The following is an 11,561-nucleotide window of genomic DNA, read 5'->3' on the forward strand; positions in this document are numbered from 1 at the left end:
AGGAGCCTCTCCCGCCTGGCCGAGCCATCGTCTTCCAGGAGGAAGTGGGAGGTGGAGGTGGGAGGGGCCCCGTCCGCACCGCATCTGGGCCGCAGCTGCCGCCCTCCCCTCGCGGCCCTGCTTGAGCCCGATGAGCACTCCGGACCCCTCGGCTCCTCCGCAGGCTGGGGCCACGGAGCCTGGACTCAGTTTCCCCATCTGTGACCCAGGGCCGAGAGCGAAGGGGGGCTCAGAGACCAGAAGGAGCTGGGGGTACCAGACGTACCAGCAACGCCCGCCAGGTGACGGGAAGAGAATGATACCGTTTGCTGTGGTTGCGTTGTTTTTTTCCTGGTACCAGGGACTGAACTCAGGACCTTGCGCTTGCCAGGCAGGTGTGGCACCGCTGAATTACATCCCCGACCCCAGCTGTTTTATTTTTTGGACAGGATCTTGATCAACAGTCCAGGCTGGCTTTGAATTCACTACGGATCTCAGACTGGCCTTGAACTTGTGGTGATCCTCCTGCCTCCGCCCCTTGAGCTGGGATCTCAGGCAGGGAAGAATCTTCAGAACACCTCTATGTGCAACGTTGACAGAGCCTTGGAGATCATCTCCACCGTTTTGACCCGGGGTAAACTGAGGCCCAGGGGGAGGAGAGCAGATCATGGGTGTGCTCGGCATTCTCCAGGGAGTGCTGGACTGGTGACAGCCTGGGCCCGGCTCGTGTCCTCACCGCAGTGGAAGCTGGGGCCACCCCGCTCCCTATCTGTCTAGACTGCGCTGGCTCCGGAAGTCTGTGGCAGAGCCTGCAGGACGGCGTGATCCCGGCAGAGCGGCTGACATCGCCACGTGACAGGACACAGACCTTCCTCCCTCCGCCACACAGACCTTCCCAGGCCCCTCTCCCGGGGAGGCTGCGCTGTCCTCATCCGTGAGTGCGGAGTGATGTGCTGTCTCTGGCGGCCCGGCCTGCTCAGATCCAGCCTGGCTGACGTAAGGCAGTGAGCAGGGCTGTGCCTCTGGGGCAGGTGGCGGAGAAGCACACTTGGCTGAGGGTCCGGAGGTTGATTCTAAACCGATGGCAACGTTGTTCCTTCCCCTCTCTTCCTGGGGAGCCACCCAGCTCCCCTACACCCTCCTACCCCCACCCCCCATCGCAAGCTGTGTCCTGCCCCAGGGCCGTGCTGTGGGCTGAGGCAGGCAGGGCCCGGCTACACTGCCAAATGCCTGCCGTCCCTGCCTTCTGCCGCCGGCTTTGTGTCTCCAGCCACAGGAGCCACAGGACGATCTCCCCCTTTTTATCATCCTCAGACCCAGAGCAGAGCCAGGTGAGGTAAGACACACCTGTCATCCGAGCTCTTGGGAGGCTGAGGCAGGAGGGTCACCTTGAGTTTTAGGCTAGCCTGGGCTAAATAGCCAGACCGGTTCAAAAGAAGATATAAATAAATAAAAATGAAAGGGGGTTAAGAGACATAGCAAATGTGCAGTTCTCCATAATTTCTGGGTTTTTCTTCGATTGGCATGAAATTCATTTCAGATACAGCGAACCCCTAAAGTGAAGACTCCTGTGGCATCGCTTGGGGTCAGTGTTACGCCATCCTCACCTCCCTGGCTTCAAACTCTCCGTCAACCCGCCCTTAACACAGGCACTTTCCTCCTGCCACCTCCTGTGTTGCCCGACTGCTTTTTATCTGCAGGATCTGCTGGTTCTGGACTTGTTACCGTAAGGGAATTATCAAGCAGGTGACTGAGGTGTCCAGATTCTCTCCCGGCAGGTTCCGGGGCCATCCACGCTGCGGTATAAACTGTCCTTTGTCCCACCTTCCGGCCACACACTGTGCCACTGCATCTGTCCTCCGTAGCTTGTCTGTCTACTCAGAGCGTCTGGGCTGTGTCTGCCTCCCGTCCGTCACGAGTAACGCAGCCATGCGCATTTCTGCGCAGGCTTCGGTGGAGACAATGTTTTCATTTTTCTTGGGGATGGACTCAGAAATGAATTGTAAACAATTCTGTGTTTAGCTTTCAAAGGGATCGACCAGCTGTTTTCCAAAGCAGCGACCCTACTTTCCATCCCTGCCAGGAACTGCGAGGGCCCTGTTCTGCCCTGCGTGCACACGGGTCCTTTCCTTCCCCACTTGCCTGCTGTGGTCACAGCCATCTCGGCGCAGGGCAGCGTCTCTCTCTGGGTGCAGCTGGCATCTCTTTGCTGACCAGCGATGCCGGACACCTCACGCTCTCGCTGCCCGTCTCCCTCGGAGAAATGTCTCTTCAGGTTCATCGCCTGCATTTCGATCGGATTCTCTTTTAGTTGTTGCCTTGCGAGAGTCCTTTATTCTGGCTACTAAATGTTTATCAGATACATAGTGGGAAATACTGTTTTCCATTGCATAAGTTGTCTTTTCCCTTATTGATAAAGTCCCTTGATGCACAAACCTTTTTAATTTTTATGATATTCAATTTATGTAAATTTTTTGGGGGGTACCGGGGATAGAACTTGGGACCTTGCGCTTGCAAGGCAGGCAGTAGAACCACTGAGCTAAATTCCCCGCCCATTATGTAAAATTTTGTTGCCTCTGTTTTGGCGTCGAGTCTAAAAATCCACTGCCAAAGCCAGCGTCATGAAGACTCACCCCTATGTTTTCTTATGCCTTTTACTCTTGGATTAGTCAGCTTTCCCGTCACTGGGACAAGATACCCGACATCTACAACTTTAAGGAGAAGAAGTTTACTTTGGCTCATGGTGGTGGGGGGTTCAGTCCTTGGCTGACTGGTTCCAAGGCAGAGACTGCATGGCGGAAAGGCCTGGCAGAGGAGAACTGCTCACCTCATGGCAGTCGGGAAGCAGACAGAAGGCAGGTAGGGAGCCAGGCACACACCAGTGGCCGCCTCTTCCCACCAGGCCTCACCTCGTGACAAGATAGTGGCTGTGAATTCATCAGTGAGTCAGTCCACCGATGAGTAGAGTCCCATAATCCAGTTACCTTACGAAAGCCCATCTCTGAATACAAGAGACTTTGGGGGGACATTTGAGATTTAAACCAATACGTTTTGCCCCTGGCCCCCAAACAGTTCATGCCCATCTCATTATGCAAAATATATTCAGTCTGCCTCCAAAAGTCACCCGAGTCCTAACAGTTCCAGTACTGCTGAAAGTCTGGGTCCAACGTCTCCTCTGTGACCCAAGCTAAGAGTCTTCTTAGCTGTGATCACCCTTAAAAATAAAGAAGAAAGTTAAATACTGCTAATCTGTATTGGCCCAGGATAAACGTCCCCATTCCAAAAGGGGTGAATACGGTGACAAAAAGGAATCAGACCAAAGTAAGACTGAAACCCATCAGGGCAAACGTTGAATCCGGTAGTCCCACCCTCTTACTGCCTGTGCTGTTCCACAGCAGCTGATCCACTCTCCTGACTTCTCCACCCTCTTGGGGTCTCCACTGAACTTTCTCTTCACACTCAGCACTCACACATGGCCCTCTCAGGAACACACACCCCGGGCTCCCAGGCCTTCCTGTGAATACTGAGTGGCAGCCTCCCTGACCTCATTACTCTTGCATTCTGCATATCTGAAAAACCTGCACCATGTGGATGGTGCCCAGGGCTGCTGCCTGCTCAGCAGGAGCCAGGTCCCTTGGGTCATGGCTGCAGAGAACTCTGAGTGCCTGGATAACTGAACTCGGGGAAATGAATTTGAGGGAGCTGATTCCCACCTGGGGACAGGAATACGGCTGACCAAGAGCTTTGCTACGTTGTGGAAAGAACAAATGTAATGTGGGGAGTTTCACCCTCTGGGCCGAGTGAGTGATGATTGCGGGGAAATATGTGGTAAGTATGCACGATAAAAATGAGCACAGGGAACTGTAGCGTCTTCAAGGAGAAGCCAGGCGGTGTGTGCATGCATCAGTGTGTGTGTTTGTGTGTGTGTGTGTGTGTGTGTGTGGTTTTCCTGGAGGAGGGAGAGCAGCAGGAGCTGCTATGGTCTGGGGCTAAAATGTCCCCCAAATCTCTTGTTCAGAGCTGATGGGCTTTGGGGGATCAACTGTGGCTGCGCCCACTCACGGGACTCTACTTTCATCAACTGGATTATTCACTGAGGAGCTTATTACACGATGGGACCTCCCCGGACGAAGGGGCCACAGCACCACGGCTCTGTCCCGTCCCTTCTCTCCAGCTCGCTCCCTCTCCCTCTGCTTTCTGGCCACCGTGAGGTGAGCTGCTGTCCCACGCCAGGCCCTTCCATGGTGACGTTCCTGCCAGGCCCCAGGTCTAGAAGTCCTGCAGCCGGTGTCATGGACTGAAACCCCTGAAGCCAGGAGCCGAAATGAACCCCTCCTCCTCTACACTGCGTCCCAGGTGCTTGTCCCAGCCACCGAAAGCCCCGTTAAGGTGGCCAGGACAGCACTGTGAGGAGCCTGTGGCTGCTGACCAGGAAAAGTGCCCGCAGACAGTGGTGACATTGAGCTGAGATGAGGAAGGGGTCGGGAGGACCCGGGGTGCTCTGTTGGCAGCCCTGCTCCATCCTGTGGTGCTGCAAAGACCTGGGGCAGCTGCTGGGCAGAGCACTGGAAAAGCGTCTGGGAAATGACGGGGCAGGAGCACCCGTGAGAAACACTGGGGACGCCGGGGAGGGCTGGGGCAGGGAGGGGTGGCCTCATGGGTCCCAGCTCTGGCCACCGAGGAGGGTGTGGGTCAGCCCCTGGGCCCCCTCTCCTGCCAGATCCCCCAGGGCCCGTGGACTGGGAAGGGCAGTGTTACCGCACCAGCCCCCGGCTCCCTCCTGGGGTACCCAGGAGGAGAGGAGATGAAGTCATGGAACAGAGGGATTAGAGCACATTTCTTTCCCTCTCGACAATGGAAATTCTCGCTGTAGAGAGAGGGAAGTCATGGGAGGGGCCGATGAGGCCCTGGATTTGAAGCGGGAGCCTGGGGGAGTGGCCCCTAATGACCGACAAACTTCTCACTTCCTTGCTGCTGAGTGGGCGCGACTTGGCCAGTGTCCTGCGATTCCTTCCACCTGGCAGGCTGCTCCTCATCACCTCCCGGAGGGAGAGAGGACAAGCAGCTGTGGCGGGAGGGCTGGATCTCAAGTCCAGCTCTGGCCACTCTGGGGCTAGGCCCAATCAGGCCAGCGCTGCAGCTGCCCTAAACCCCTCAGAAATGACAGTCAACCCCTGCAGCTTTGACGTCCAGAGCTTCAGCCACCCACCTCACCTGGGATCCAAAAATATGAAGTGGGATGATCCAGAAGCAAACAGTTCATGCGCTTTAAGTTACCTTTACTACAGTGCATTGCTATAAGGTGTGCGTTTCATTATTAGTGACAGCGACGACCGGCTCACTTTCCCTTGCTGAGTCTCACAGCTCAAAGCAGCTGATGTTCATTTCAGCCCAGGTTTTGTCCAAGGACGCAGCTCTGAGGCCGTGGCCTGGCGGAGGTGACCCTCTGGGGACACGGGCAGGAGGGATCTCTTCCTACAAGCCCCGTCCTGGAGCGCAGGAGGCTTTGGTGGACCCAGATGGAAACCGGAAACTGTCACATCTCGCGTCCCTCTCCAGACGTGAGGCTTCATCTGGAAAGGAGAAAGCAGTTTCAGGTTCCACTGGGGACCCAGGTGTCTCCCCTGGGTAATGGTCCACCATGGCTGCTGCGGGGCGAGCCGGCGGGGCCACAGCCCTGCCTGCACGGAGCCAGGCGACCTGCAGACGCGCGAGGGCCAGGCTGTGGCGCAGCCTCCACTGCATGCTGGGGGGCATGTCCCTCCCCCCTTGTCTCCCTGACTCTCCCACCTCTGTTTTCTGTTTTCTTGGGAAGAATCCGGATAATTCACAACGCCAAGGGGCAGGGAGAGCTTAGTCTGTGGGGCAGAGCAGCCAGGCCAGGCGCACTGGCGAGGCCCTGGCAGAGAAGGCCAGTCCGGGTCGAGCTCAGGACAGCTGCCCGAGAAGAGGAGCAGCTGCAGCACCCGACATCTGGCCGAGCCCTGCCCCTCCCCAGGCCTCAGCCTCCTGCTTGTAGAATGGACATCACAGTCCGCGCGCCGGCAGTGGCGGCACGGCAGGCTGAGTTGGCGCAGAAGACGAGGTGCAGTACTGAGCCTGGTACGGAGCCTGAGCCCCGGCCTTCTCGCCTGAGAATTCCTTTTCCTGCGGCACGTGGCAGGTTGTCACCAAGGCCTGGAATCGCCTGGGCACAAGTAGCTGCCGCTCGGGGAGCACTCGTGGGGCACGCCCTGTTCCCCCAAAGCAGGTGGCCACAGCGTCAGTTGCTTCCTGCCCCCACCGGAGACACAGGAGGGTGAGGAGCTTGTCGCATGGCCCCTAGCCAGACCCAGGAGGTGAGAGCCCATCAGCCCTGTCCCCCACGTCCCTGCTCTCCTGTGGGTGGGCCTGGCTGGGCTGTCCAAGCTGCCCCAGCTTGGCAGGTGTTCCCCAGGGAATGGACCAGATTTAGTCATGCTGGTCCTGCCCCAGTGCGCGACCACGTCCCTCCAACTCCGGAGAATCCGACAGAAGAAGCACTGATTCTGAGTTAAAATGGAAAATGGCTGAGATGACACCACTCCATGCCTGGCTCAGGACGGCGAGCCACTGTCTCAGGGAGTCCCTGAGCTCACACAGAAACCCAGCTCTACAAGGCAGGACGCATCTCCTAGGGTGCACTGTCAGAGAGAAGCGGGGTTCAAACCTGCAGCCTGCATGCGGCCCGTGTTCATCTGCCCCCCTTCTGTCAGGGCTGCCTGCGAGGGACCCTCAAGCCCCACCCTTGGGACCTGGCCACAGGGCAGGAGGGCCTTGGCCATTTGGCGGCTCCGTTTGCTCTGCCTTTTGGCCCAGACCCGTGAGGCGCCCGCTCTTTCCCACGCCGTTAGGGGAAGGGGTCAGGGTTGGGACCACAGCTCCTGGCTCCTGGGGACAGTTCTGGTCCAGCCCCATCCTGTTTATGTGTAAGATGAGAATGTGAGAACACCAGTGGGTGTTTTACATCAAACCCGGCAGAGCCGGTGGAGTTTCTCTCTGTGCTTGAGCGGTGTTTTACACTGGGGCCATCTCTGCCTGCATAGTGGGGGAAGCAGGAAATACGTGCACAGCAGAAATGACAGGCGCCAGACCTTTATGCAAACAGGGACTCTTTTCTTTTAAAGGGGAAAGCCTTCTGCAAAAAGATTCAATTCTTCCAGCTGGGTGTGGTGGCGCACACCTGTCATCCTGGCACTTGGGAAGCTGAGGCAGGGAGATTGCTGGGAGTTCAAGGCCAGCTTGGACTACAGAGTGAGACCCTGTCTCAAAACAAAAAACAAAAACAAAATAAAAATAAAATAAATTCTTCCTGTTCACAGTGGTTTTCCCAAAGTCCCTTTCCTTTAGGAAATGCCAGGGAGGAGCCACAGCTCAGAGAGCCAGGGCTGGTGATGCCAGCCTCCCTTTGCCCTGCACAGGTGTGATGGACTCAGAGAAGGACCCAGGGACCTGCAGTCAGGAGCCTGAGGTCACCGCGGGCTGGCCTGCCTTCCAGCTCCACCGCAGGACCCACTTCCCTGGCGACAGGCAGGTGTGGGGCTCCAGAGTGCTGGCCGAGCAGAGCCCTGAGGCCTCCCCCCTGGCCCGTCCCCTCTCCTGTCACCTGGGCTGATGCCACAGACCCCTGACCCTCAGCGCTGGCGAGTCCTTCTTGAAGGCTGATCAGAAGGCCCAGGGGACCCTGGCATGGAGTAGGTGCTCACTTAATGCTTCCTTCCTGTCCTTCCCCAGGAAATGGAGGTGCTGCTTACTTGAGGGGTCCCAAGGCTGGTACAGACCCTGGCGGGCTGGGAACTCCAGGCGGGATCGGCTGTGGGCTTCTCACCTATTCCTGGTGGGCCTGGGACGACACTAGCCATGAAGAGCCGAGCCCAGAATGGAGACAGGCTGCGGAGAATCTGAGGCTCTTTCTTGGTTCTTCCCAAGAAGGACAGAGCTGGGCCAGGAGCCTTGGCGGAGAGATGGGAAGGAGGGTGCAGACTGGCAGCAGGAGCCCTGTCCAGGTGGCACAGAGCTGTTCCCATTGGAAACCCACAGACAGTGGGAGGCAGGCAGCCACACCTGGGCGGCTGCAGCTGGGCCCAGAAACACCTTCCCACTCTACCAAGGTGGGGGACCGAAGCCCCCCTCCTCCCATGGAAGAGCCACGCCCCTCATCGGTGTTAATGTGGAGGCGACTTCGCCATCTGTGTCAGTGTAACATTTTACATTTTTCCATGCTTTGTTATTATTGTTCTAAATCTCACATTCTGATCCCAGCACTTGGGAGGCTGAGGCAGGAGGATCACTGCAGATCAGTTAGAGTTAGACCCTTCTCAAACGACTAACAAATTGGGATGGACAAGGTTGGGTTTTCCGGTGGTCAGGGAGGTGAGGAGCCCCAGGTCAGAAGGCAGCGGTGCTGGAGGCTCTCACTCCCCCCACGGCAGTGAACGCAGGCTGGCAGGGCAGGAGTTGGGGCGGGGCACTCTCTGCAGAAGGCCAAGGGACTGGCTGGCTGCTGACTGGCTCTGAGGAGCAGAGCAGTGACATCATGGGTGTCCACGCTTGTGTCGAGTGTGGGTGGGGAGCTCGTGGTGTGGAAACCGGAATGCAGGACTCAGCAGGCAGCAGGGCCAGGTGGAGACGGGGACCAGGGCAGTTCGCAGAGCAGGAGGCACCTGGGGTCATCTAGGAAGCAACAGACCAAGACCACACAAGACGCACATGGGAAGCGTTTGCTTGGGTGGGAGGCTTGTGTCCTAAGTCAGCTTAGCCACTGCCCTGTCTGGCCACAGAGGCAAATGGGCCCAGGATCCAGCAGCTTACAGCAAGCCTTTATTACATTTTATTTTTTTGAGATAGGATCTTGCTATGTAGCCCAGGCTGGCCTTGAACTTGTGGCGATTCTCCTACCTCAGCCTCCTAGTGCTGGGATCACAGGCCTGTGCCACTGGGTCCAGCTCAGGGCAAGTTTCCATGCTTACTGATGTGTGAAGGCGTGGGGTCAGCTTTGGCTCTGACCCTGTCTTGCCCCTTCTGGAGCCCCGGTCAAAGGGGCCACGGCACCCGGCCTAGCGCGGAGGGAAGAGGATGGCAGAGCCCAGTGACTGCTGGGCTCCTCCCTGCAGAATGCATGGGCTCTCTTCTCACTTGTGCTCACACTTTGCGGGGCATGGGGCCTCCCTGTGGCAATGGCGGGGAGAGGACCTTGCCCAGGAGAGGGGAAAGGTGACCCAGGCCGAGAGCGCAGTTTCTCCACCCCGACTGCCAAGCCCTGCTCCTGCCTTGGCCGTACTGGCTGATGGGGTTCTGAGAACAGAGGTCACGCCCGAGCGAAGCGCCCAGGACCAAGGCTGCGGCCATGTGGGGCGGGGCAGGGAGGGCTCTGGGGACAGGGACAATTTCAGCTGGGGACAATGGGTTTGCAGAGCGCACAGAGGCTCCGGGCGGGGATTGCGTTAGCATCGCGTCCCTGTGATTGCAGCTCGAGCTCTGGGGCACGGGCGCCCTGGGCAGGGCACAGGGCCGAGAGGTGGACGCCCTGGGAGCTGGCTGCAGGACAGAGGCACTCACGGAGGGACACCAGGCACATGGGGACCGGAGGAGGGAGTCCCGGAGAGCCCAGACGCCAGTTTTATGACTGCGATTGCGGCCGTAGCCAGCTGAACCCCGCCCTTTGCCGGGCTCCGGATCGGGCCGGGCCATCTTTACTCGCAGGGCCCGTGGCTTCACTTCCGGCCAACGGGCTGGTGACGTCACTTCCAACCACGCCCTCGGGTCCGGCTGCTTCGGCGCAGAGTCCTGGTCAGGTCCTGCCCGCTCCCTTTCCTCCCCGCTCCCTATTCCTTGGCCTCTCCTATTTTGTCCACAGTTGGTGTCCTGAAGAGATGAATAGTGTTTTAATGAAAAAGACGGCAGACGCTGGGACATTTTTTCTTGCCACTTTATTGCTACTGTTGCGTTCCTTAGGACTCTGAATTTCAGCACTAGGGCTGGGCTGGGCCCATAGTCACAGCAGAGAGCTGGCCTGGGTGAGCAGCTCCTAGACCAGACCCCAGCACCGCAAGGTTCCTTTACTAGCAAAAGAGCTCATCTCCTGTTCACTGAGCTTGGACCATTTGGTGTCTCATCGGCTAAGGAAATTGGAAGACAGACTTTTAAGCGAGAAAACAAGGCAATATATTTACATGGAAGAAAAGGGTTTTTTGCTTTTTAAATGTTTTTTTTTCTTTCTTTTCTGATGATCAGATCTGCACCCCGTTTGGAAGAACCCAAAGGTGATATCGAGGTGTAAAGGAGTCTTTCCTATTTCTCGCTGCTTCTGGACATCAGGGGACAGTCCAGGGGTAATCAAAAAGTTACACACGGATGCTGTGACTCTTAGCTCTGCGGAGAAAAGGGCCTGGGAACTTCACTTTATGGTTTTTTTTTTTTTTTTTTTTTTTTTTTTTTTTTTTTTTTTTTTTTTTTTTTGGTACTGGGGATTGAACTCGGGTCCTTGCACTTTCAAGGCAGGCAGCAGAACCGCTGAGCTAAATCCCCAGCCTGAACTTCACTTTCTTATTGATTTTATTTCTCCATTCTCTTCTTATAAGTGAATTGAAGGACCGGGGATTTACTCAGTGGTTCCTTCCTGCCTGCCTCGCAAGCGCCAGGTCTTGAGTTCAATCCCTGGTACCAACAACAGCAACAACCAAAGTGCACTGAGCTGGTGCAGTTGGATGGATATCACCTCAGAAGGTATATGAAACATGCCCTTGAAAAGAGCCACACTGTGAGGAGGGAGGGTCGTTTCTGCACAGGAAAGATTAAACCTACTCGCCAGAGACCCCACGCTGGCTGACCTCCCCCTGAAACACCAACTGGGACCAGAGACCCCAAGTGGAACACCGGGTGGGCAGCATGTGGCTCCAGCGTGTGCCAGGGCTGTGGCTCCTGAGCTGTGCGGCCACCTGTCCTCGGGCAGCTTCCTTGGAGCTGCACACCCGCCCTCAGTTACTGGACGACAGATGCCCGAGGGGCGTACGCGCTGCAGGAGGGGCTGCAGCTTTGTCCTGAGTATGGCTGCGGTCCTTGAGGAGCACAGGACAGGTGGCTGGAGGACCTTCTGCCCCAGGTTTTGTCCTGGGTCTCCACCCGGCCCTTGTGTGACCTGTGCCCGGGACATGGGAGCCACTGTCCAGCCCTGTGCTCCACGGTGTGGACTTTGTTGAGAGAGCTCCCGGCAAGATCGCAGGTTGGGAGAGGGGAGCTGCTCCGTGCCTAGGCCTTTCCATCCCAGTTGCACCCCCGTGAGCCGGGCCATCAGTGGGGCCAGCCAGAGAGCCCGTGTGGTTGGGAGCCAGGGCCACCCAGGCTGCCTCTGTCTTCTCCCAGTTGGTCCTACAGACACTTGCAGCCCAGTTCGCCTCCTTACCCCTCAGTCCCCACAGAGCTGAGAAGGGAGATGGCTCTGTGAGTCACCAGGGGCTCCAGGCTGCCGGAGGTTGGCAGGAGAAGGTGGCCAAGGCCTGAGAGGCAGCTTCCTGAGCGCCTTCTGGATCTGTGCAGCTCGGTGGGGCCGTGTGGTTCTGCCAGGA

General features: G+C 57.4%; 1 long non-coding RNA gene across 1 annotated transcript; it reads left to right on the forward strand.

The window, feature by feature from the left end:
- The first annotated feature begins 452 nt into the window (after positions 1 to 452).
- LOC104875448 lies at positions 453 to 2,334 on the forward strand. Its single transcript, XR_784062.1, has 3 exons — positions 453 to 613; positions 757 to 1,315; positions 1,520 to 2,334. It is a non-coding gene; the product is annotated as an uncharacterized LOC104875448 (long non-coding RNA).
- Positions 2,335 to 11,561: the final 9,227 nt, after the last annotated feature.

This window comes from Fukomys damarensis, unplaced genomic scaffold (assembly GCF_012274545.1).
Source record: "Fukomys damarensis isolate Sample0158 unplaced genomic scaffold, DMR_v1.0_HiC HiC_scaffold_13, whole genome shotgun sequence".
NCBI classification, from domain to species: domain Eukaryota; kingdom Metazoa; phylum Chordata; class Mammalia; order Rodentia; family Bathyergidae; genus Fukomys; species Fukomys damarensis.